Here is a 26,065-nt window from a genome sequence, read left to right as displayed (position 1 = left end):
TCTTAACGGAGTGGGTAAGCAGGTGTAGAAAGGCGTCGAATTCATATTCCTTCTTGCCCAGCTAGCATGTAGTGCACATCAATTAACCAGCATGCTCTGTCGTTTTTTTTTCATAGCATTCTGCCTTGTACAAGGGGGCCCGGGCTGCTTCAAGTGGAATGTGTTTCACTCTTTTGCCTGGGCCTACCTGCATCGTCCTGATGTAAATAAAGACGACTTGGCTAGGAGCCACCAGCGTCGCGGTAAACGCTAATGCGCATTTCTCCAATGCAGTCTGTGCAGTGATCTCGAAGCTTTTTTTTATCATTTACTCTTCCGCACAATCTCTTATCAGACAGTCCCACAAGATTTCGGTGGAACAATTGTAACAACGCGCTGTCATTTCTATACTGCTCGGGATTGTTGTCGGCGTTTTAGACGCAATACCTAGGAAATTCTTCGCCACTTTTAAATTGGCGAGGACGACAGTGATGGGCACCCCGTCCCTACAAATAACCTTGTGCACGTAATGTAACACTTGTGGCTTCCTATCTTTCCCTTCCCCATTCTCCCAAACGCAGCTTCTTCAGAAACGACTCTGCCACAGCTCTGACAACGGCTAAGTGAAACCCTGACTGTACCAAGCGTTGCACTTGCAGCGCAAAACTTCCGCTGACTTTGTGCGGGCAGAATTTTTCAAGCGCGGTTTTAAGACACGCAGCCATTCCCCCCTTCACTAACTTAGAGCTCACCAGCAGTCTGCCAGTAGATATGATGTAAATCAGATTAAAATGCAGATCAATAGCTAAATATTGTATGAACCCATTCCTGGGGAGTTCGTGAGTAAAACTCATTATTTAAAAGCATCATTTAAAAACACGTTGAATACATTTAAGAAAGCATTCCAAGCAGTAACCTTTAGACAAGCTACCAACAGCAAGGAATTCAACATATCTGGACACTTTTACTACCAGGGTGTTCATTATTTCCTTAGGAATCGCGCAGTCTAGCTGCGCCAGAAACTGTTCACATAGTGCAAGAGATGTGTCTCGAGATATGCAAGTACTTCGTGCCACATGCTTGGTTTACAGAATACCCCGGTGTTATGTACGGGCCTGCATAGGTAAAACAGGGCGCTGCTTAGGTGACGAGCTCAAAAAACATGATTTGCTTTTCAAGAATGGGTACGCCTACCAGTGCGCAGTAAGCAATTCAAGGAATGTGCCCCCCTCCTCCATAAAACAAAGGTTTTGTCCCATAGGAAGGACAAGGTAGAAGGGACGATTTTGAAGGAAGACCAAATTAAACAATTTGGCCCTACAATGCATTACTGTGCATGAAAAAGAGATCGTCTTTATTAGTTGACATTTTCCAGTAAACGAAGGAATCGGGCCTTTTCGTTAGTCACAGCACGACGCGCTTTTAGCCCCGTGTAAACATCCGTATCCTTTATCACTTGAGTTTTGCTACGTCTGTGAACGATCTTGTGCAAATCTTGCTAATTCTTGACAAGTGACCGCGCTGTATCCAGATCCATTCTGACGTGCCTTGAGAGAGGGAGCCGCACATGCGGGCTTTTCTTCTTTGACTCGTTAGAAAAAGGTAAATAAATGCTTAGTTGAAAGTAAGCGCTTGTGCTGTTTTGTATACCTTTCTGTCTGTCCTTGTGTAAGCACTAAAGGTTTCAGTAACAAACATCATGACCCCGTTTCATCCATGTCCCTGCTAAAACTCTCCAAGTGTACTTCATCCTGCAATGATGAATATAAAGCCGCACACAGCCCTTCTATATACGGGCACGAGCCCGGTCCGGGTCCGGAATTTCAAGTCCGGGCAAAGCCGAGACCTGGCGAAAGAGTACATTTTCCGGCCCGACCGGGCGAGCGGGCCAGCCGCAGCCTGTGTGCTGTGGCGCGTCCTGCGAAAGGCTCGCACCAAAGAGAAGCAGATGAGTGAGATAAGGCAGACCTCGGGAAAATCCGATAGGCGAAGACAGACTTGGCGCGACGCAACAAACCTTCCCCCCGCCTGTCGCCAGCTAGTGTTTGGACGCAGCAAAGCCAACGACAGACAGGAGGGCATGTAGTCAACGGCACTCACAGCGTTGTCCGAGATATGGAGCTGGTAGGTACGTCAGCGACCACAAGACCGTACGCGTGAGCCGTAAAAAGCGATAAAGGAAGAATTTGCGTGTACTTTTGTACCTACTTAGCAGATCGCAGCGCCCCTGTTTTTACAGCAGATATTCTATCGCCTGTTTTTGCGGTAGGCGATGGGCGAGCGTTCAGAAGCACCCGGAAAGGAAGATGCTCTGTGTTTGCCGTCAATGATTCGAATTCCGCACCGGGCCAATATTATGATGAAGCTTCAGTGGGAGAGCATTTAAGTTGTCGTCTTGCAAAAACCGCCCGGTCTCCTCGCAAAACGAAATAGCTCGATTGGTCAGAGTGTCGTAATGCCATCAGCACCGCCAAATTTGAAAATGTCAGGAATAAAATGTTCGAGTGCCTTCTATTGTATTGTCATAGGATATTATACTAAGCCGACCCACTCTTCCACCTTAAGCCACCCACGAATTCTCTCTAATCCTTCGTAATCCACCCATTAATTCACCTTATTCCACCCACTAGCCCACCTGTTTCATTTTCTGGACTGGCCCTACTTCCGAAATTTGGGGGCTACTTTCGGAGTATTTGGGAGTGGCCCAACTTCCAAATGTTATGCTAGTGTGGCCCCGGTAGATATTGTGTTGTATAAATGTAAATATCAATAAATGTAATTCGAAACCAGTCAGCTGTATTTACATTGTCATATGATTAAAACTTATCGCATTATTATTGCGACCAAATAGGTGCACTCTATTTGTTATGAGCGCTGAGAGTGAGCGCACCTTTTCAAATGTCTGCTCAAAAACTGTGGACAAGAAAGCTTGAGGAGCAGCCCTTAGATGTATTTCGTATTACGTTATCACTCCCTGAATGGTCAGGCTGGAAAGTGGTTTTGACGAAAAACTGAGTGTTGGGCACCGGCGACAAGCAGGATGATAATTTTAACTCAACACTTATTTTTTAATGTACCGCTTCTTAAGATATGGCGCTGCATGACGAAAGTACGTGCCTGTGGGGAAAGTCTTACCCACCATTCGTATGGAAGATGATAAGTGTAAAGTTAACAAACAGGAAGACACCAGAGTGGGTGAGGGAACAAGTCCGGGTTAAAGACATTAAAGTCGAAATCAAGAAGAACAAATTGGCTTGAGTAGGGTGTGTAATCCGAGGGCGAAATGACCCACTGTCGTTAATGGTAACGGATTAGTTCCCTAGAGAAGGCAAGCATGGCAAGGGCCGGAAGAAATTTAGGTGGGCGGATTTGATTAAGAAGTTTGCGGTGATACGGGGCCGCAGCCGACACAGAAGAGGGTTAATTTGATAATTTGAGAGATATGGGAGAGGCCTTCGTGTTGCAGTGAGTGTAGTAAGGCTGATGATGATGATTATTATTATTATGATTATAATTCGTATTTCGTACCTTCTACGCGGACTGAGCGAACCAAGGGGAATACTCCGCAAAGCGAAAGACTCCAGCTTAGATAAGCGCCAGCCTGTGTCCACGCTGCGAAAGGGATACACCGCGCGGGCGAAATTTCACTACACCAGTGAGAACCGACTCCCGATATTGCAACCTAGTGATGAAGGCACGCTTTTAAAGTGCTCTGCGTACGTGGGAGGCAGCGTGGCACTGTCAGAAGGCACTGAGGCCTCGTATCGGCAAGGAATGATTTCGAGAAGGGGCTAATAGGCATGGGGTGCCTGTCGCTATGTAGAGCTGAGGGACGATATTTTTTGCTGCGTGTTTACAGGATTCAGTGCAAAGGGGCGCAGGCTAAAGAGAAATGGACACGAGGAAGCGCTGGACAAAAGGTCACTGTGATGTAAAATTGCGGAGTGATTAAAGAAAATATAAAGAAGAATGCGGTCCGTCTTATAAGGGAGAAAATTTTCTTTATTCCGTGTCCTGCGACCGGAAAACAGCGCAGAAGTTTTCGCTCAGTATGTTTTTCAAGCGATGTATTACTAAATTATCGATCGTATGGTGCACACTGAGCTCGATATCGAGGCATGGCATGAGGATGGAGGGGAGTGCTGCACTGGGGGTGATCGGACGAGAACCGGCGTATTCAGCATGGTATGGCCGATGGCGCATTCAGCATGGATGGCGCGGGGGGTGACGTGCTGTACGACTGTACCGGGTGCCCCTGATAATGATGAAGCGCCTCGGAAGATCATAGCGCAGCTGAGCCAGAATGTTTTCGCTCCTATTCGCAGTAAAAACATGAATGACTGAACATCCCCAATTAAAGCCATCATAGCACCCGGCAGTTAGCAACGTTCAAACGAGCGCGGAACAACAACTAACTAAGGGCACACCGAAAGCTCTAGCCGTTGCGAAGGAATCCATCGGCCGATCATTGCGCGTTACCGGACAGAAATTTGGGTGACGATATTGGAAAGAAATGCGAGATTTGATCTGGCTCTTTTTTTTTCATGGAGGTGCTTAGTTAAGAAGATGATGTAGATAATGGTAATAGAAAGAATTGCACGCCGAGAACATGGCAGTGAGGGAAACTGCAGCGCTCGAAACTTGATCGCAAGTTCACGGGCAAGAGCTGAATACCTTGCAAATACTCGATCAGATAATATCGCTGATATAACTGGAACGTACCTTGCGCTCGGGCGGCTGCTCAACGTCTCAGATGCAGAGTGCTTCGTTCTTGGCTCGCTCTTTTTCTGTCGCAAACGGCAAGGGAAGCACGCATGAAAGAGCGACGAAAAATAAAACAAAATATAACGTGCAGAATGACGCAAGTGGAGGTCGTCTTGCTTCACCAGGTTCCCCTCCTTCCTTCGTCTCGCTCGGCCTTCGCACACATAGTGAACTCGATGGCACTAAACGACTCTTCACTTCATTCACTCATATTTGCTTCTTGCCAGCGCCCGTGCACTCAATCGGCGACTTTCTTCAGGACCGACTTTCCTGCCTTCGCTGTTCGCTCGGGGTCGGAAGGAAACGATAAGCGAAGCACATCTGTGACCAGAGGCCAACGAAAATGGACACAGGCGGAACCTCCAGGTACAATAAATGCCGAATTGATATGAGAGAAGACACCTTCCTCGAATCCAGCCTACGATTGCCCTGCAGTTATCAGTAGAAAGGGGGATTAAGTGCGCATTCTTTTCCGAAGCCACATGATTTCTGAAGGTTTTTAGAGCTTCTTGCTGAAGCAAGAAGTTCTTTGTTCACACTCTTCGAATTACGCGTTTATTTAATGTTCCTGATACCTCTGCATAGAGCATAAATCATCCCTAGCGCTATCATTTTATAGTCATTATGTAAGACAATATCATTGCAATCAATTCCCAAAGATAACGTTCACCGTAACTGCTCAGTCATGCACTGACTTAGTTTCCGTATTATTATGCGGGCTCAGCAAAGCGCCGGACCTAGGGCGATCGCAGTGTCTAACTTTTTCCTTCTCACAGAGAGGAAGCCTGTCCGAACGGAGATTTCAGGAGGGTGTCTTTATACGCACGAAGCATGCAGTGCATTTTACATTAAGGTGCGTGCACATAGAGCTTAGAGTGCCGCGGCATATTTTTGAACCCCATTAAAGTTAGCTTGGGCATTCTGTATATACGGCTCCTTAAGCATGACAGTTTGCTAGAAGCAGGGTATCTAGTTCAGAGGTCGTCTAACTTAAATTTGTTTTCCAATGTTTTTCCCCCTCTGCGCCTGGCTTTCCTCAGCCTAGCTGACCAACCTGAGTTCTGTTGTACCCCCTCCTGTCTGCTCGCCCTCCTTCTGTACCGTGCGTTTTTGAGGTCTATTATACTTCTAGAACGTTCGGTTACTAACTTTCCCAAACCATTTCGCATATAAATGGTAGCTGCAAACATGTAAGACATGCAAATGCAACGTAAACAGCGACAAAAACGGATACGAGACACCTCCATATAATTTTAGTCTCAATGATTCCTTGTGCAATGAGAACTGCAGTGAAATCTTGTTAATTCGAACCTTCCGCGTATTAAAACTTGCGCTTCGGTCCTGTACAAATTACGGGCTTTTCAACGAGAGCTTAGCTTTTACAGTTTATGGTCTTTAGCGTCCCAAAGCGACTCAGGCTGCGAGGGACGCCTTAGTGGAGGGCCCCGGGCAATTTTGGCAGCAAGGGGTTCTATAGCGTGCACTGGCATTGCATAGTACACGGGCCTCTAGCATTCTGCCTCGATCGAAACGCTGCTGCCGTGGTCCAACGCGCGACTTCCAGGTCAGCATCCGAGCGCCATAATCACTGAGCCACCGCGGCAGCTGTTAACGAGCGGAAACTCCAGGTAATTCGAACGCGGGAGAGGTTCCACCAGCTCATTTGAACACGTTGAGGGGTCGAGATCCTGCTCAGGTGAAGCCGACTGCCATGGACTTGCTCAGCCCAGCAACGTGCGGGAGCACGCCAGAAACCCTGGCCATGATCACGTGACTGCGTCAAGCGCGTGCTTAGAAGAGTGTTGTACCCATGAAGCTCGTAATTGCACCACCTGTGGACAGCTTGACGTAGTCTTTAGCGCACGCCGCCTGTTACAAGTACGGCGCGCTGGAGCTAATGAATGGAGCCAGGCGCATTGTTCCCCTTTCTCCTGCCGTTCCTGTTCCTGTCTGACTACCGCGGGGAGTGACTGGTTTACTTTGGCGGCCCCTTGTAGCCAATGTGACGCCAACGTTTATCGGGCGCCACGGCACACCCAACGCTTGTTCCCCCGGGTGCTGAGAGGCCGAATGCACTCCGAGGACTTAGCCCACTGATCTCCGATGCGTTTGCCAGCGCGTGCAACGCTGTGATTTAAACTATTCTTTCTCTTTTTGTTCCGCCTGCTTCTAGTTCTCGTGGTTTTTGGTCGTTCGCGTGTTCCAATAGTCGAGATTTGATTCCATCAACCAAGATGACCAACAGCGTGGCTTATTATAACTGACGCAGTGTTGTCTACGGCTATACGCAAGTACAGGCTGCCAGTCCGAGATGGGCAGGAGGAAGACGACAACGTGTATGTCTTCGGTGGTGGGCGGATGAGGCTGATGGTGGCGCAAGGAGATGGGTCCTGTGATGGTGCGTTCAGTGCGCGTGGGCGCGATTAGCGTTGTGCGATAGAGCGTGGTCATGGGCAAGCATGCCAGACGCACGCCGCTACGGTCCAGCGACCCGCGAGTGCTACACTCACCCTGACAGCCAGCTACGAAGAGGGCGGTAACTCGTGGAGAAATCCGAGTTGTCTCCTCACCACGATTTCCACCCTAACTCCAATCAGCCCTGTTTGGCGGGATTAATAATGCATGTGTCGTGATATCGACAGCGAAACCCTGGTGGCACTAAGAGGAAGAGAGTTTCATGGTTTCAACACTAATACTGAAGGCCGGAATTCCACGGAAAGGTGCCAGTGAATGTGGCGTAGTTCTTTTCTTACAAGACTTCTAGGTTGCGTGAGATCGCCCCGTGAAAAAAATAACGCCCCGCGCTTTGTTCGGACTTAGATATATGAAACTGGTAGCGGGGGAAGCCGAATATCCATGAGCCGCTTAAAACAAACTAAAGACGACAGTTCTGGGCAAAAATTTTCGTTCACTCTTCTAAACTGGCGCCCCAATAAACATCGAATGTATTTAACGGTTCTCCTGGTCACCGTCTAGCTTGTTATTTCCAAGTACCAGTCTTACGGATCTTAGTCAGCACCATTTACGTGCAGTCGTTGGCTTTATAATAAGCAAGCTTGGTTTTTATGTTAGGAGAAGAAGCGTGTGTCTAGTGGTCCCAATACCTTCCTTGAGACGCAGATGTTTTACTTGTCCACTGTAGACAGCTTGCTCCGTATATACGACTTCATTGTGCAGAAGAGTATTACACGACGAGGGTAGATGGGGCCCTCTTGAGAGAATAAAGTTGCTGCACCACATTCTTTCGGTCGAGCCAGAAAGTATTGAGCAAGCGATATTAGGAAAAGAGGCTTATTCTACTTGAGGTTGTAACCGGGTAAGGTTAGCAATGAAAAAATGAATGTTTCGTTTATTTATTTTCTATATTAATTTGCAAGTGACCTCAGCATCCCCACAAACAGAGCAGTGTCATCGCCTGCGCGGTGGTGCACCTGTCGGATCAACAAATCATCGTTGCCCGCTCAGCTCATGCAGTCGCAGAGCAAAGAGACGACAAATTTTCTCTTGCATTGTTTAAGCACCGCTTCGTTAAGATACTTTCTTTTTCCGCTTAGCAAATCTAAAGCATCTTAAACTATTCCGCTTGCATGTCACCAGTGGCGTGCTACATCTATTCCAATTAGTACGTGTTCTCTGATGCCCATCACAATTTCGCGCCGCCTTTCGTCGGCGTCTTCTATTCACGATCGGTGCGATCGCTCGGTTGCCCCGTGTTGTTGTTGTTGTTGTTGTTGTTGTTGTTGTTGTTGTTGTTGTTGTTGTTGTTGTTGTTGTTGTTGTTGTTGTTGTTGTTGTTGTTGTTGTTGTTGTTGTTGTAATAACAATATGTTTATTTAATCCAACGTGTACATAGGATGAGAGAGCGCATCAGAAAAAGCCGTAGTGATGACAGCATGACAAAGCCGCAGGTCCCCGAACAACATTGGCAGCTTCACAATCGAATTGAAAAACAAGTGCAGTCACAAAAAGCACAGTAATGTTAACAAAAATTAGCAGAAAACAGCATGACGTTCTTCACAAGGGCGGCAAAAAAAGAACCAGAAACTTTATTAAAACTCTAGTCAGGACATCTATATTGCGCGGATACAGTCACGCGAAAAAAAGTACAAATGCGCATACCTTTAAATTACTGAGAAATATTTTCTAAGCTATATATAAGTTTTCATGTCCAGCTGTATATTCTTCCTATGTACATGATTTATGTTCGCGGTAGAACGTTCTGTAAATTTTAGACAGCAATGTTGTTCTATATGCGTGCACCTTCCATCGCTCATTTTTGCATTTTGCATATGCTATGAGCTTATGACGTTCATCTTCAGTTTAGCTAGTGTCTGCAGGAATCAAGAATTAATTGTGAACGCTTTAATAAGCGACCTACAGAGACGATAGTCTTAAGCTCTGTTAACCGGCATTACGTGGTATCTTTTAAAAAGGTCGTAAGTATTAAAATAACGAGGTACATTTTCGGTAATTCGAAGAAACTGCTTTTGTAATACTATATTTGTAATACATTAGCTTGTTTTCTTTACTTGTTGGCCCCCAAACTAAGCTGCAGTAGCTCAGTGGGGATGAAAACAGAGAATTATAGATTAGTAGCATGATATCGCGTGACAGCATATAGTGATTTCGAAAAACCAATCCAACCACCTGGGCGAGTTCATTTCTAAGATAATCTAGTTGAGTTGAGTATTTGTATGCTACAGGTGGGATTAGCCTTGCTTATTCTGCCGGCATTTGTTCCACCGTAGCATCACTTATATGTTAATAATGACCTAAAATCTGTAGGATCTGCCCCACTATGCGCACAGTCACTTATAATAAGATTACACCTAACGCCTTGAAAGCTGGCACAATTTCAACAGGCGTAGACTGCAGGAATATCGTTTTGGTCATTTATGTGTTCTTGTTTTTAAGATTAAACAGAACTGGTTTTGTCCTGGTACTATTGATTTTAAGCATGTTCATTCCCGACCGCTCATTGAACACAACAAGGGTTGAATTTGCATTATCAATGAGCTGATCTGCTAACAGTTCAGTTAAAAACACACTGGTGTTGTTGGCATAAATAATAAAGTTAGCTGCGCATGAAGGTACACAGCCGCTCTCGTCGCGGTGCCGCCGCTGTTCTCTGCGAAATATTACGAAGCGATCATAGCCAAAATTGTAATTTGCTTCCCCTTATTATAGTGTGCAGTAAGTAACACTCTGTTTAGGACATATATCTGCCATAAATGCGAGTTTTCAACTCTACAGGGTCATGGAAAAAACATTCCTTTGATTACAACGAGTTGTTTAGGCCACGGCTACCTTGATCAGCGCGCGCTGTGCAATGTTTAGGCGCGTCCGGTTCGATGAGGCATCCACAGATGTCGCCAGCTGCTCGAGCGGAAAACCGCAGCGAGCAGCGTGCGAGGCGGCTGTTCTGCGGCTGAAAAAATTGCGCAGTGGCATAACTACAAGACTCCGCAGCTGTCACTTTCCTTTAGTTGCCAAGAGAGCCGTCTCCGAATGTAGTCACAGTTGAGTTGAGTTGAGGTGTTGAATGCTACAGGTGGGTTTAAGCTTGCTTTATCTGCCGGCAATTGCCCCACCATAGCGTCCCTTCTGTATTAGCAATGTCCTAAAGCCTGTCACATCTACCCCGCTATGCGCACAGTCTCTTATAATAGCACACATTCTCTCCCGCAGTCACCATCTATGCACACAATCAATCCACACAGTCCACATCACAGTGAACTCCAGAAGTCACCATATATGCACATATTCAGTCACAGTAGAGCATAGGTCATTGTAGCGCCACAATCCATACACACATTAACTCACAGTACAACGTAGTCCACTCCGGAAGGCACCATCTACGCACACATTCAACCACAGAAGGATATAGTCCGTTCCTGCTGTCACCATTTAGAAACAATATCTATGTCCTGCAGAAATGTTAAAAGGCGTGCAGCCTCCCTTCTGCATGTCCGGTTTCCACTAGGGTAGACAATGTCCTGAACTGTGCTGTGACGGGTTCCTGTCTTCTTGAAGGAAGCGAACATCACATACCTTTCCGCGTTGTACTCTGGGCAGTACATAATATAATGTTCGATATCTCCTAACACACCACATAAAGAACCGAGCGGAGACGATGCTACGCCCGTGTTATGCATCCAGGCAGGAGTGCGAGCAGAGGCCGTGCGAATTCGATGTAGTAGAGTCGCCTGGGATCTTCTCAGTCCCTTGGTCACGCATGGCTTGTGGGGCGCACTCCACGGGGTACTGAAATGATCGAGCACCGTTTTCTTGTAGACACTTTTTCCATCTTGAGGTACTTTTTTTCATGGAATCCTTGAGATAGCTTTATGGGCGAGATTGTCTGCCACCTCATTACTGTTAACTCCTATATGAGAGGGCACCCATTGGAAATGTAGAGTAAAGCCTCTGCTGTGCAGATTCTGCACCAAGCGCAGAGAGCTTATAGACAAGGCGTCAGTAGGGAATCTGCGCTCTAACCTCTGAAGGGCAGATTTTGAATCAGTTAGGATGACATCAGGTTGAGCCGGGCAAAACCCTAACTTCTGTAAAACCGTCTCAATAGCAACACTTTCAGCCGTTGTAGAGTATATGACAGCAGTAAAGCGTACGGACCACTTACAGTCCAAAGAAGGAATGTAAAAAGCCGCTGCGCTAGCTTGTTTGACCTTGTCCACAGAACCATCCGTGAAAATTTGAAGATGGCGGGCATACTCTGTTTCCAAGTGTTCAAGTACAAGCGAACGCGTTGCTGCCAAAGGAGAGCTGCGCTTTGCGCTCACATGAGGAATTGTGACCTTACAGTCGAGGGTCGGAAAAGACCAGAGGGGTTTCAACCGTTTCCTTTGCCTTCGGACATTAAGGCCTAAAGAACTAAGAGCATTGAGTGCCAAGTAAGCCTTCGACTCATATCTCTTGCAGAGCCGCTGGAGAAGGGATCGCCCAGCTACCGTCTCTCATAGGTGGCCAAGATACATCAGTAGTCTCTGAGTAGCGACAAGGCTAAGAGGTTTCGATATACTCATGAAGTACTGCCTTATTCGCAGCCGCCTGAGGAATTAACTCAAATGGCTCTTCTTAGGCCCTTTCTGTGGACAACTTCGAGACATTCAAGCTGTGATGCCGATGGGGAAATTAAAGGTAATTGATACATTATGCGACTGACCACCAGCGCTTCGTGAAGTTTGACCATTGAAGAACGATGGTTCCCCCATTGCTCACGTGCAGTTATACGGATCACATTGAGACGCGAAGATATAGATAAAACAATCGCGTCGACAGCTTTTCGCCACTGTAGACGGGAGTCAATAATGACGCCCAGGAAACTCGTGTGGTTGAATTGACGGATGCAAGAGTGACCGAGGTCTATCTTCAACCGCGCTTGACGTCTTCCTACACCTGGAAACAGAACAAAGCCTGATTTTTCCACTGACAGAGACAATCCCACACCATGAAGGTAAGCTTGTGCCAAAAGTAGAGCCTGTAGAGCTATCAGGGATAATCGCTTATGTTGGTAGCCAGTAATACAAATACAGATGTCGTCCGCATATATTGACATACGCACTTGCCTGCAACTTTTTTTCAACAAATCAGGAAGGCCAGCCAATATAGTCACACTCCTGCCGGCGCCGCATTGAGTCCGGCTAGGTCGCACGAACCACGCTACGAAACGGACGCCCATTTTCGTCGCAGTGATTGGATTAGCGCAAGTGAAGCTCGTCGTTTGTGTCAAACGCTTCGTCATCTGTGGGCGTCGCAGTCGGCCCGCCAGTGCGACGTAGGCGCGGGACATGTTTATGCAACACCTTTTCTACCCAAGGCTTTGCCGCTCGCTCGTGCCGTCACGCCAATGGCGCGTCATCCGCTCGTGGCTGCGACGGCGGTTTTCGCCCTATTGCGCATTGCTATCCAAGCCGCAACGCTTGATGTAGCCGCGCGATAACTATTTTTGCTGTTATTTCTTTTTGTTGATGTTGCTGCGCGTATACTTTAAGCAATATTCCCGTAGCTTACTCCTTTTTTTTTCTTGTGAATTCTTCGATTTTTATGTCGCGTCACATATCGTATGACATGGGCTGCTGCATATTTGTTTTCCTTGTTTTATTACTCACAACAATTGAGTTCTTACGCTTTGATGTGTATTATTTTTAAAGAGACGTTGCAGCCGCCAGCAATCCTGCATGCACGGTTTATCTTTCTCACACTTTGCGAACACACATCAAGGTGGGAACACAATTTTTTGGACTTAATACATTTAATAAACATATCAATTATATTATGGAACCCCATCTTTAATTCCGAAAAATTGGCCTTTTGAAGTAAACAGATAGGTTCTGCGCCATAAAAATATCATTGTTGCGGACGTCAGAAAAACGTTAATCGCGTTAACTGCTGTGGTTAACTACATTCTAATGGTAAACTTTTAAACTATTACAGAGAAAAACCTGTTTCCAAATAGAGGCTAGTAGCTGGAATTTAGTAAGAGCCGTACAAGTTTTTAGGACTTCGGAAACGCGATCACCGTTGGCGCCGTGGCACAACAATTTCTACAATTTCACTCGCGATTCAGGCATCGCGCGCCGCGGCAAGGCACGAAAGCGGCAACCACCGGCGCATTTCACTTCTTGGCCCGCGTGCAACGTGACCTCCTGTGCCATACCTCTGCTCAAGCGTTCATTCAAGTAAAGAGGCTAAAAGAAATACACTGTCGCACATATAGCCGAATGATTATATATCCTGCACAATCATTTTTAATGCAGATTAAGCAACCGTCAAGTCAAAAGTTTATTCGTTCATTTTGGCCGGAGCGAACCCTATAACATATGCATATATATAAATCGTGCGAGACTGTGCACCGTATTTGCCCACACCTGTTGTTAGAATTACTCAGCGCGTGTGGTTTGCCTGGCTGCTTTCGCGGCTTAACCCTTATAAAAACGCTCTACTTTCTATAGGCTTCTTTTAAACTAAGTTGCCTTCCAATAAATACCCTTTTTGTCTGTTCATTTCTATAAGTAAAATTCCACTAAAAATGTATGGTCATAAATATATAGATGTCTATAGACTATCAATAGGATTTTATTGCTTATAGACTAGTCTATACGGTCGGTCTGTAGAAAGCCCATAGATTTTGTAAACAAAAGTCCATAAGCCGTCTACAAACTTTCCAGGGAAATATTTGTGGAAAGGAGCAACCAAGATCTACCGCTCTCCTCAGATCGACCGCGCGCTTCCATTCCTTTGCCGCTTTGACCAGTTTCCGTGCAGTCGCGTCCAGCCGCTATGTCTGTTTTCCGCTCTGGGTGCAGCGCTCAGCTTTCCTAATCGCTTCACTCTTTAACTGCGCACAGTGCTCAACTTTAGTAATTGCTTCACACTTTAACTGGGCCCAGGGCTCAGCTTTCCTAATTGCATCACTCTTTAACTGGGCACAGGGCTCAGCCTTCCTAATTGCTTCACTCTTTAACTGGACACAGGGCTCAGCTTTCCTAATTGCTTCACTCTTTAACTGGACACAGGGCTCAGATTTCCTAATTGCTTCACTCTTTAACTGCGCACAGGGCTCAGCTTTCCTAATTGCTTCATTCTTTAACAGGGCACAGGGCACAGCTTTCTTAATTGCTTCACTCTTTAACTGCGCAAAGGGCTCAGCTTTCCTAATCACTTCACTATTTAACCAAACACAGGGCTCAGCTTTCCTAATCGCTTCACTCTTTAACTGCGCACAGCGCTCAGCTTTCCTAATTGCTTCACTCTTTAACTGGGCACAGCGCTCAGCTTTCCTAATTGCTTCACTATTCAACCAAACACAGGGCTCAGCTTTCCTAATCGCTTCACTCTTTAACTGCGCACAGCGCTCAGCTTTCCTAATTGCTTCACTCTTCAACTGGGCACAGCGCTCAGCTTTAGTAATTACTTCACACTTTAACTGGGCACAGGGCTCAGCTTTCCTAATTGCATCGCTCTTTAACTGGGCACAGGGCTCAGCTTTCCTAATTGCTTCACTCTTTAACTGGACACAGGGCTCAGCTTTCCTAATTGCTTCACTCTTTAACTGGGCACAGCGCTCAGCTTTCCTAATTGCTTCACTCTTTAACTGCGCACAGGGCTCAGCTTTCCTAATCGCTTCACTCTTTAACTGCGCAAAGGGCTCACCTTTCCTAATCACTTCACTATTTAACCAAACACAGGGCTCAGCTTTCCTAATTGCTTCATTCTTTAACAGGGCACACGGCACAGCTTTCTTAATTGCTTCACTCTTTAACTGCGCAAAGGGCCCAGCTTTCCTAATCACTTCACTATTTAACCAAACACAGGGCTCAGCTTTCCTAATCGCTTCACTCTTTAACTGGGGACAGCGGTCAGCTTTAGTAATTGCTTCGCACTTTAACTGGGCACAGGGCTCAGCCTTCCTAATTGCTTCACTCTTTAACTGGACACAGGGCTCAGCTTTCCTAATTGCATCACTCTTTAACTGGGCACAGGGCACAGCTTTCTTAATTGCTTCACTCTTTAACTGGACACAGGGCTCAGCTTTCCTAATTGCTTCACTCTTTAGCTGGGCACAGCGCTCAGCTTTCCTAATTGCTTCACTCTTTAACTGCGCACAGGGCTCAGCTTTCCTAATTGCTTCATTCCTTAACAAGGCACAGGGCACAGCTTTCTTAATTGCTTCACTCTTTAACTGCGCAAAGGGCTCAGCTTTCCTAATCACTTCACTATTTAACCAAACACAGGGCTCAGCTTTCCAAATCGCTTCACTCTTTAACTGCGCATAGCGCTCAGCTTTCCTAATTGCTTCACTCTTCAACTGGGCACAGCGCTCAGTTTTAGTAATTGCTTCACACTTTAACTGGGCACGGGGCTCAGTTTTCCTAATTGCTTCATTCTTTAACAGGGCACAAGGCACAGCTTTCTTAATTGCTTCACTATTTAACTGGGCACAGGGCTAAGCTTTCTTAATCGCTTAACTCTTTAACTGCGCACCGCGCCCAGCGTTCCTAATTTCTTCACTCTTTAACTGTGCACAGGGCTCAGCTTTCCTAATCACTTGACTCTAACTGCGCGCAGCGCTCAGCTTTCCTAATTGTTTCACTCTTTAACTCGGCACAGGGCTAAGCTTAACTAATTTCTTCAACTTTAACTGGGCACAGCGCTCAGCTTTCCTAATTGCTTCACTCTAACTGCATGGGCACAGCGCTCAGCTTTCCTAATTGCTTCACTCTTTAACTGCATGGGCACAGCACTCAGCTTTCCTAATTGCTTCACTCTTTAACTGGGCACAGGGCTCAGCTTTCCTATTTGCTTCACTCTTTAACTGCGCACAGGGCTCAGCTTTCCTAATAGCATCACTCTTTAACTGGGCACAGAGCTCAGCTTTCCTAATTGCTACACTCTCAACTGGGCACAGGGCTCAGCTTTCCTTCTTGCTTCACTTTTTAACTGCGCACAGGGCTCAGCTTTCCTAATTGCTTCATTCTTTAAGAGGGCACAGGGCACAGCTTTCTTAATAGCTTCACTCTTTAACTGGGCACAGGGCTCAGCTTTCCTAATTGCATCACTCTTTAACTGGGCACAGGGCTCAGCTTTCCTAATTGCTTCACTCTTTAACTGGACACAGGGCTCAGCTTTCCTAATTGCATCACTCTTTAACTGGGCACAGGACACAGCTTTCTTAATTGCTTCACTCTTTAACTGGACACAGGGCACAGCTTTCTTAATTGCTTCTCTCTTTAACTGGGCACAGGGCTCAGCTTTCCTAATTGCATCACTCTTTAACTGGGCACAGCGCTCAGCTTTCCTAATTGCTTCAATCTTTAACTGCGCACAGAGCTCAGCTTTCCTAATTGCTTCATTCTTTAACAGGGCACAGGGCACAGCTTTCTTAATTGCTTCACTCTTTAACTGCGCAAAGGGATCAGCTTTCCTAATCACTTCACTATTTAACCAAACACAGGGCTCAGCTTTCCTAATCGCTTCACTCTTTAACTGCGCACAGCACTCAGCTCTCCTAATTGCTTCACTCTTAAACTGGGCACAGCGCTCAGCTTTAGTAATTGCTTCATACTTTAACTGGGCACAGGGCTCAGCTTTCCTAATTGCATCACTCTTTAACTGGGCACAGGGCTCAGCTTTCCTAATTGCTTCACTTTTTAACTGGACACAGGGCCCAGCTTTCCTAATTGCTTCACTCTTTAACTGGGCACAGAGCTCAGCTTTCCTAATTGCTGCACTCTTCAACTGGGCACAGGGCTCAGCTTTCCTTACTGCTTCACTTTTTAACTGGGCACAGGGCTCAGCTTTCCTAATTGCATCACTCTTTAACTGGGCACAGGGCACAGCTTTCCTAATTGCTGCACTCTTCAACTGGGCACAGGGCTCAGCTTTCCTAATTGCTTCATTCTTTAACAGGGCACAGGGCACAGCTTTCTTAATTGCTTCACTCTTTAACTAGACACAGGGCTCAGCTTTCCTAATTGCATCACTCTTTACCTGGGCACAGGACACAGCTTTCCTAATTGCTTCACTCTTTAACTGGACACAGGGCTCAGCTTTCCTAATTGCATCACTCTTTACGTGGCACAGGGCACAGCTTTCTTAATTGCTTCACTCTTTAACTGGACACAGGGCACAGCTCTCTTAATTGCTTCACTCTTTAACTGGGCACAGGGCCCAGCTTTCCTAATTGCATCACTCTAACTGGGCACAGGGCACAGCTTTCTTAATTGCTTCACTCTTTAACTGGACACAGGGCTCAGCTTTCCAAATTGCTTCACTCTTTAACTGGGCACAGCGCTCAGCTTTCCTAATTGCTTCACTCTTTAACTGCGCACAGGGCTCAGCTTTCCTAATTGCTTCATTCTTTAACAGGGCACACGGCACAGCTTTCTTAATTGCTTCACTCTTTAACTGCGCAAAGGGCCCAGCTTTCCTAATCACTTCACTATTTAACCAAACACAGGGCTCAGCTTTCCTAATCGCTTCACTCTTTAACTGCGCACAGGTCTCAGCTTTCCTAATTGCTTCACTCTTTAACTGGGCACAGGGCTCAGCTTTCCTAATTGCTTCATTCTTTAACAGGGCACAGGGCACAGCTTTCTTAATTGCTTCACTCTTTAACTGGACACAGGGCTCAGCTTTCCTAACTGCATCACTCTTTAACTGGGCACAGGACACAGCTTTCCTAATTGCTTCACTCCTTAACTGGACACAGGGCTCAGCTTTCCTAATTGCATCACTCTTTAACTGGGCACAGGGCACAGCTTTCTTAATTGCTTCACTCGTTAACTGGACACAGGGCACAGCTTTCTTAATTGCTTCACTCTTTAACTGGGCACAGGGCCCAGCTTTCCTAATTTCATCACTCTAACTGGGCACAGGGCACAGCTTTCTTAATTGCTTCACTCTTTAACTGGAAACAGGGCTCAGCTTTCCAAATTGCTTCACTCTTTAACTGGGCACAGCGCTCAGCTTTCCTAATTGCTTCACTCTTTAACTGCGCACAGGGCTCAGCTTTCCTAATTGCTTCATTCTTTAACAGGGCACAGGGCACAGCTTTCTTAATTGCTTCACTCTTTAACTGCGCAAAGGGCCCAGCTTTCCTAATCACTTCACTATTTAACCAAACACAGGGCTCAGCTTTCCTAATCGCTTCACTCTTTATCTGCGCACAGGTCACAGCTTTCCTAATTGCTTCACTCTTTAACTGGGCACAGGGCTCAGCCTTCCTAATTGCTTCACTCTTTAACTGGACACAGGGCTTAGCTTTCCTAATTGCTTCACTCTTTAACTGGGCACAGCGCTCAGCTTTAGTAATTGCTTCACACTTTAACTGTGCACAGGGCTCAGCTTTCCTAATTGCATCACTCTTTAACTGGGCACAGGGCTCAGCCTTCCTAATTGCTTCACTCTTTAGCTGGACACAGGGCTCAGCTTTCCTAATTGCTTCACTCTTTAACTGGGCACAGCGCTCAGCTTTCCTAATTGCTTCACTATTTAACCAAACACGGGGCTCAGCTTTCCTAACCGCTTCACTCTTTAACTGCGCACAGCGCTCAGCTTTCCTAATTGCTTCACTCTTCAACTGGGCACAGCGCTCAGCTTTAGTAAATGCTTCACACTTTAACTGGGCACAGGGCTCAGCTTTCCTAATTGCATCGCTCTTTAACGGGGCACAGGGCTCAGCTTTCCTAATTGCTTCACTCTTTAACTGGACACAGGGCTCAGCTTTCCTAATTGCTTCACTCTTTAACTGGGCACAGAGCTTAGCTTTAGTAATTGCTTCGAACTTTAACTGGGCACAGGGCTCAGCTTTACTAATTGCATCACTCTTTATCTGGGCACAGGGCTCAGCCTTCCTAATTGCTTCACTCTTTAACTGGACACAGGGCTCAGCTTTCCTAATTGCATCACTCTTTAACTGGGCACAGGGCACAGCTTTCTTAATTGCTTCACTCTTTAACTGAACACAGGGCTCAGCTTTCCTAATTGCTTCACTCTTTAACTGGGCACAGCGCTCAGCTTTCCTAATTGCTTCACTCTTTAACTGCGCACAGGGCTCAGCTTTCCTAGTTGCTTCATTCTTTAACAGGGCACAGGGCACAGCTTTCTTAATTGCTTCACTCTTTAACTGCGCAAAGGGCTCAGCTTTCCTAATCACTTCACTATTGAACCAAACACAGGGCTCAGCTTTCCTAATCGCTTCACTCTTTAACTGCGCACAGCGCTCAGCTTTCCTAATTGCTTCACTCTTCAACTGGGCACAGCGCTCAGCTTTAGTAATTGCTTCACACTTTAACTGGGCACAGGGCTCAGCTTTCCTAATTTCATCACTCTTTAACTGGGCACAGGGCTCAACTTTCCTAATTGCTTCACTCTTTAACTGGACACAGGGCTCAGCTTTCCTAATTGCTTCACTCTTTAACTGGGCACAGAGCTCAGCTTTCCTAATTGCTGCACTCTTCAACTGGGCACAGATCTCAGCTTTCCTTTTTTTTCTTTATTGCCTGGCTTTGACCCATAACATTTACACAAAAAACACTCAACAAACAACACACAAAACGCTATGTACATACGACACTGTCGTGGTCAGCCATCATGAGTCTGGCTTCGTCATACTTTGTAAACAGCCCGAAACAATAGACCATGTTTTTTTGCATTGCTGGGAAGGGGTTTATTTTTGGGATGTGTTACAAAGGACAATTTAGGGCTCAGCTTTCCTTATTGCTTCACTTTTTAACTGCGCACAGGGCTCAGCTTTCCTAATTGCTTCATTCTTTAACAGGGCACAGGGCACAGCTTTCTTAATTGCTTCACTATTTAACTGGGCACAGGGCTAAGCTTTCTTAATCGCTTAACTCTTTAACTGCGCACCGCGCCCAGCGTTCCTAATTTCTTCACTCTTTAACTGCACACAGGGCTCAGCTTTCCTAACCGCTTGACTCTAACTGCGCGCAGCGCTCAGCTTTCCTAATTGTTTCACTCTTTAACTCGGCACAGGGCTAAGCTTAACTAATTTCTTCAACTTTAACGGGGCACAGCGCTCAGATTTCCTAATTGCTTCACTCTTTAACTGGGCACAGGGCTCAGCTTTCCTATTTGCTTCACTCTAACTGCGCACAGGGCTCAGCTTTCCTTTTTGCTTCGCTCTTTAACTGCGCACAGGGCTCAGCTTTTCTAATCGCTTCACTCTTTAACTTGCCACAGGGCTCAGCTTTCCTATTTGCTTCACTCTTTAACTGCGCACAGGGCTCAGCTTTTCTAATCGCTTCACTCTTTAACTTGGCACAGCGCTCAGCTTTCCTAATTGCTTCACTCTTTAACTGCATGGGCACAGCACTCAGCTTTCCTAATTGCTTAACTCTTTAACTGGGCACCGCGCTCAGCTTTCCTAATTGCTTCACTCTAACTGCATGGGCACAGCGCTCAGCTTTCCTAATTGCTTCACTCTTTAACTGCATGGGCACAGGACTCAGCTTTCCTAATTGCTTCACTCTTTAACTGGGCACAGGGCTCAGCTTTCCTATTTGCTTCACTCTTTAACTGCACACAGGGCTCAGCTTTTGTAATCACTTCACTCTTTAATTTGGCACAGGGCTCAGCTTTCCTAATTGCTTCACTCTTTAACTGGGCACAGGGCTCAGTTTTCCTATTTGCTTCACTCTTTAACTGCGCACAGGGCTCAGCTTTCCTATTTGCTTCACTCTTTAACTGCGCACAGGGCTCAGCTTTCCTATTTGCATCACTCTTTAACTGCGCACAGGGCTCAGCTTTCCTATTTGCTTCACTCTTTAACTGCACACAGGGCTCAGCTTTTCTAATCGCTTCACTCTTTAACTTGGCACAGGGCTCAGCTTTCCTAATTGCTTCACTCTTTAACTGCATGAGCACAGCACTCAGCTTTCCTAATTGCTTCACTCTTTAACTCGGCACAGGGCTCAGCTTTCCTATTTGCTTCACTCTTTAACTGCGCACAGGGCTAAGCTTACTTATTTGCTTCACTCTAACTGCGCACAGGGCTCAACTTTTCTATTTGCTTCACTCTTTAACTGCGCACAGGGCTCAGCTTTCCTATTTGCTTCACTCTAACTGCGCACAGGGCTCAGCTTTCCTATTTGCTTCACTCTTTAACTGCGCACAGGGCTCAGCTTTCCTATTTGCTTCACTCTTTAACTGCGCACAGGGCTCAGCTTTCCTATTTGCTTCACTCTTTAACTGCACAGAGGGCTCAGCTTTCCTATTTGCTTCACACTTTAACTGCGCACAGGGCTCAGCTTTTCTAATCGCTTCACTCTTTAACTTCGCACAGGGCTCAGCTTTCCTAATTGCTTCACTCTTTAACTGCGCACAGGACTCGGCTTTCTTAATCGCTTCACTCTTTAACTGCATGGGCACAGCACTCAGATTTCCTAATAATTAGTTCACTCTTTAACTGGGCAGAGCGCTTGATCAGCTTTCCTAATTGCTTATTTCTTTAACTGGCGCAGGGCTCCACTTTCCTAATTGCTTGAGTCTTTGACTGGGCACAGAGCACAGCTTTACTAATTGGTTCACTGTTTAACTGGGCAGAGGGAACAGCATTACTCTAAGGCACAGCGCGCAGCATTCCTAATTGCTTCACTTTTTAACTGGGCACAGGGCACAGCTTTACTAAATGATTCTCTCTTTAACTTGACACAGTGCTCAACTTTGCTAATTGCTTCACTGTTTAAAGGGACTATGTAGTAAATTAATTTAGATTATGTAAAGGAGACGAGAGATAGGCATCTCATCACTCGTCACTCCAATGCAAGAATTTTTAAGCTAGCATTAATAAGCATGAAGATATAGACGATTAAGAATTACGCTCCTTCTCTCCACCCTCAACTCGTACACGCGGGCCACCAGCCAGAAACAAAGAAAACAGCTCTGGGACTGTGCCCCGCCCATGAATAAATCATCCGGTGACGTTCCTTTTGCAACTTCCGGTTGTCGCTCCTAGCACCCCAGCAGCAGCGTCGGCGGCGTGATTGCGGCGCGCATCGGGTTTCTTTGCTTGTCGTCTGTAGTAGTAGCAGTAATGGACCCGGACCTCGAGGTGCGACTGGTCGCTCTTAGGGCGGCGATGGGCCAATGCGTGCGCACGAAGAGCCACTGCGAGTGGCTCCGGAACTCCCGACAGAAGGAGGCGGCAGAGGAAAATTGAAACGATATGCGCCAAGGCAATGCCCTGGCTCGCGCTTGCCCTAGAGGCTCGCGCGGCGGCACGAGCAGACGATTTGCACAGCAACCGGAAGTGTGCCCATGACGTCGTGGTTGCCTTGGCTCCTGCGAATGAGAGCGTGGTGGCGGCCCGGTGACGTCATGGGTACAGTGACGTGTTTTTTCACGATTTTAGTTGAAAAATCGGCCACTAAGAGCACACCAATCGGCCGCAAATTTAAAAAAAACACGTTTTTTTTTAATTCATATTAAATTGCCGGCTCCGTTCCGAAGACTCGTACTTGGTGTGAATGCTTCTTAGCATCATTTCTAAGCATTGAAAACATTTACAAGCGACTTTCTATTCACTGCATAATCCCTTTAACTGGGCACAGCGCTCAACTTTCCTAATTGCGTAACTCTTTAACTGGGCACACCACTAAGCCTTCCTAATTGCTTAACTCTTTAACTGGTCACAACGCTCAACTTTCCTAGGCTTCAATCTTTAACTGGGCACAGCGCTCAGCCTTCCTAATTGCTTCACTGTTTAACTGAGCACAGCGCTCCGCTTTCCTAAATGCTTCATTCTTTATCTGGGCGCAGCGCTCAGCTTTCCTAATTGCTTAAATCTTGAACTGGGCACAGCGCTCAGCTTTCTTTATATCTTAACTCTTTAACTGGGCACAGCGCTCAGCTTTCCTAATTGCTTAACTCTTCAACTGGGCACAGTGCTGAGCTTTCCTAATTGCTTAACTGGGTTTATTATACAACAATAACTGATGGGCACGTTGGTCTGACATGATTTCCAGTGAAACAGCGCAACGGCACAAGGCCAGAGGACAAGAAAGGACGATACACAGCGCTGACTAACAACAGAATGTTTATTCAGTGAGCCATGCTTATAAAGGCACCAGGGACACTGAAAAAACAAAAAGAAACGCACACAGAACCGTGACTGATATCCCTCCAACCAGGCACGTATTTGATAACACAAGGCTAACAGGTGTGCAAAAATTCATGTTCTTTCTGCAAGATAGCGACAGAAGGGGTGCTTACGCACCTCTGACCCAGCTTCAAGATCTCAGAAGCTTCGATAACTTCTCTAGTCAGCTGATCTTTGTGTCTAACAACAATTCTGCTTTTGTCATACAGAGGCTGGCACGAACAATCACGGCAGTGAACACCAATGTGGCGGGCAGCGTTCTTGACATCATTTTTGTGCTCCCTCAGCCTATCGTTCAAACAACGACCAGTTTGTCCAACATATGAACCACCACAACTCAAAGGGATCGAATAAACCAGATTCTCTACGCACTTCACAAATTTTACCTCATGCTTTTTTGTGCAGATGGGTTCACCTTCATTTGACTTTTTGGGGCCATTTACACGCGCGCACATACTTCTCAATTTCACAGGAGCTGAAAACACATCTACTCCGGCTCTCTTATCTATTCTTTTCAAATTATGCGATACAACATGAATGTAGGGTATCACAGACACATTTTTTCTTCTGGTACTATGGTCGACAGCGGCGGAAAGTTTTAACTTTTTCAGCATCCCCTCCGCTACAGCTGCTAAGACGTTGAGGGGGTATCCTGCTGTAACGAGCCTCTGAACCTGATAATAAAAAGTATTGGCAGTCCTGTGGGTGCAAGATTTTTTCATGGCGTTACTGAATCAAGACGCTGGGACGCAGCACTGGGACGCACGTCTTATGCATATCGACTTCGGTCGTCGAGTCCCCTGCGCGTTCCAGTCCCTTACGCGTTTCGGCTGCTCGCGCCTGTGGCGCCAACTGTCAGTCCTGCCGCTCACCACACCCACCTTTCTTTACGAGAGTTGTTGGGCTACAGATCCAGGCAATTTGGAGGTTTCATGACATGTCCACTTCTTGTCGTGACCGCCCCTGGTTGTGGTTGCAAAGGCTGGAGGTGACTGCTGGTGCGACGAGTTATCCCGCTTGCGGTTTGTACCGTATAAGAATGCGGAGAGGGAGCCGAGGCAATCACAGTTCCTTTAGCAGCCGCTCCGTAGAGAATGCGGACTGCTGTGCTCGGCAGCAGGTGTTCTCTTTCACATAACCTGTGTCGGAGGTTGTAATCCATGCGTTGTTTGGCCCTGCACACCTGGTTCTATTCCGGTAAGGGCGAGTGTTCCAACGTGATCGTAACACCGTTGACAAAGCTTGCACGTCGGTTCTCACTCGGCGCCCCATGAGTAGCTCAGCCGCAGAGTAACCTTTGCGAGCTGGCGTGTCACGGTGAGCTAACAGCGCTTTGTTGATGTTCGGCGATTTCCTAAGGAGCCGTTTTGCAGTTTGTACGGTTATCTCAGCCGCTCCGTTGCTTTGGAGACAGTACGGGCGGCTTGTGATGTGCTGTATTCCCCATTCTTGAGTAAATCACTTGAATTCAGCACAGGTAAATTGGGGTCCATTATCCGATCGGATGACAGCAGGTGCTCCAAATCTAGCAAAGACCTCGAGTTCTTGCGTGATGTCGTGAGTCGTTATCCTTTTCAGCTTCTTCAACTCAAAGAAGCTTGAGAAGTAGTCTACCACTAAAGGTATTTCTCTCCGTTTTAATTGAGAAGATGGCACGGCAGTGGCACCGAAAGGCACCTGTATCATTGCAGGAAGCAACGAAGCCGACGTGACCGTGCCCGACTTCGGTGATATCACCGCTTTTAGACGAATGTGCAACAAGCCTGCCTGATGACACGTCACAGCGCACAGATCGTCGCTGCATCAATTTAAGCGGGTGCTGCCATCAACGAAACAACCGCTTAAAAGAAGCACGAAAGGAGGCGACCGGCACACTGGCATCGACAGTGGCACCGAGAGGCACCTGTGCTAAGAATCTGCCCTCTATCATTGCAGGTTAGTGTTTATTTCCTTTCATTGAAAATCACACTTCCTAGTGCTCCTGCTGCTGCTGCTGAACTGTCTAGGGTGTGATGAACTGTTTAGGGTGTGATGAGCACATTTCTTAAGAGGCTGTCATTGAGTGTAGTGAGTGCAATGGCACATATCACACAGTAAAATGTGCGGGCATCTCAGACGCCACGTTGAAAGCTAAGGGTGAAGTTTATCGCAAAGCGTGTCGTGGCGCTGCACAGCCTGCCGACGCGTAAAAACTCATGCGTAGGCAACCGCACTACCGAGCACTGAACCTGACTCACAAGATGTACGACTGTGGTTGCAGGAAATCAGTGCCAAACTTGACCAGTTGTTGCCCTTGACGGAAACTGTTCACAGCATTGAGGAGGCGTTGCATTTCATGAGTGAAAAATACGGCACCCTCATAGCGCGTACAGAACAGCATGAAAAGGGCATAAAAGATGTCAAACAACGGCTACAAACAATCTTGAAGAAACGTAGCAGCACTAAAAAACGGGGACGAAAAAGACACACATAGGACAGGACGAATGCTGCACTTACAACTGATTTTTATTATTGAGAAGACCAAAGCTTAAATACAACGCAACTATCACCCAGTGGCAATCAACCGCAATGATCCAAAAACGGCATTATCAAGAAGAGACAAGCGGTGCTGGCACACTGACCACCTGCTTTTCTGATGTGCAATGTCTCAATTATCTCCCTTTAATCCGATCCTTTCCACGC

General features: G+C 46.6%; 1 protein-coding gene across 1 annotated transcript in view; it reads right to left on the bottom strand.

The window, feature by feature from the left end:
* LOC144097480 (thiol S-methyltransferase TMT1B-like) overlaps positions 1-4,834 on the bottom strand; it is a 56,764-nt gene extending 51,930 nt beyond the window's left edge. Inside the window, exon 1 of the mRNA XM_077630199.1 lies at positions 4,702-4,834. The gene's annotated coding sequence lies outside the window, so the exon portion shown is untranslated. The remainder of the gene's footprint in view (positions 1-4,701) is intronic.
* Positions 4,835-26,065: the final 21,231 nt, after the last annotated feature.

This window comes from Amblyomma americanum, chromosome 7 (assembly GCF_052857255.1).
Source record: "Amblyomma americanum isolate KBUSLIRL-KWMA chromosome 7, ASM5285725v1, whole genome shotgun sequence".
NCBI classification, from domain to species: domain Eukaryota; kingdom Metazoa; phylum Arthropoda; class Arachnida; order Ixodida; family Ixodidae; genus Amblyomma; species Amblyomma americanum.
Note: the sequence above shows the minus strand (reverse complement) of the source record. Positions and strands in the feature narration are given on the sequence as shown.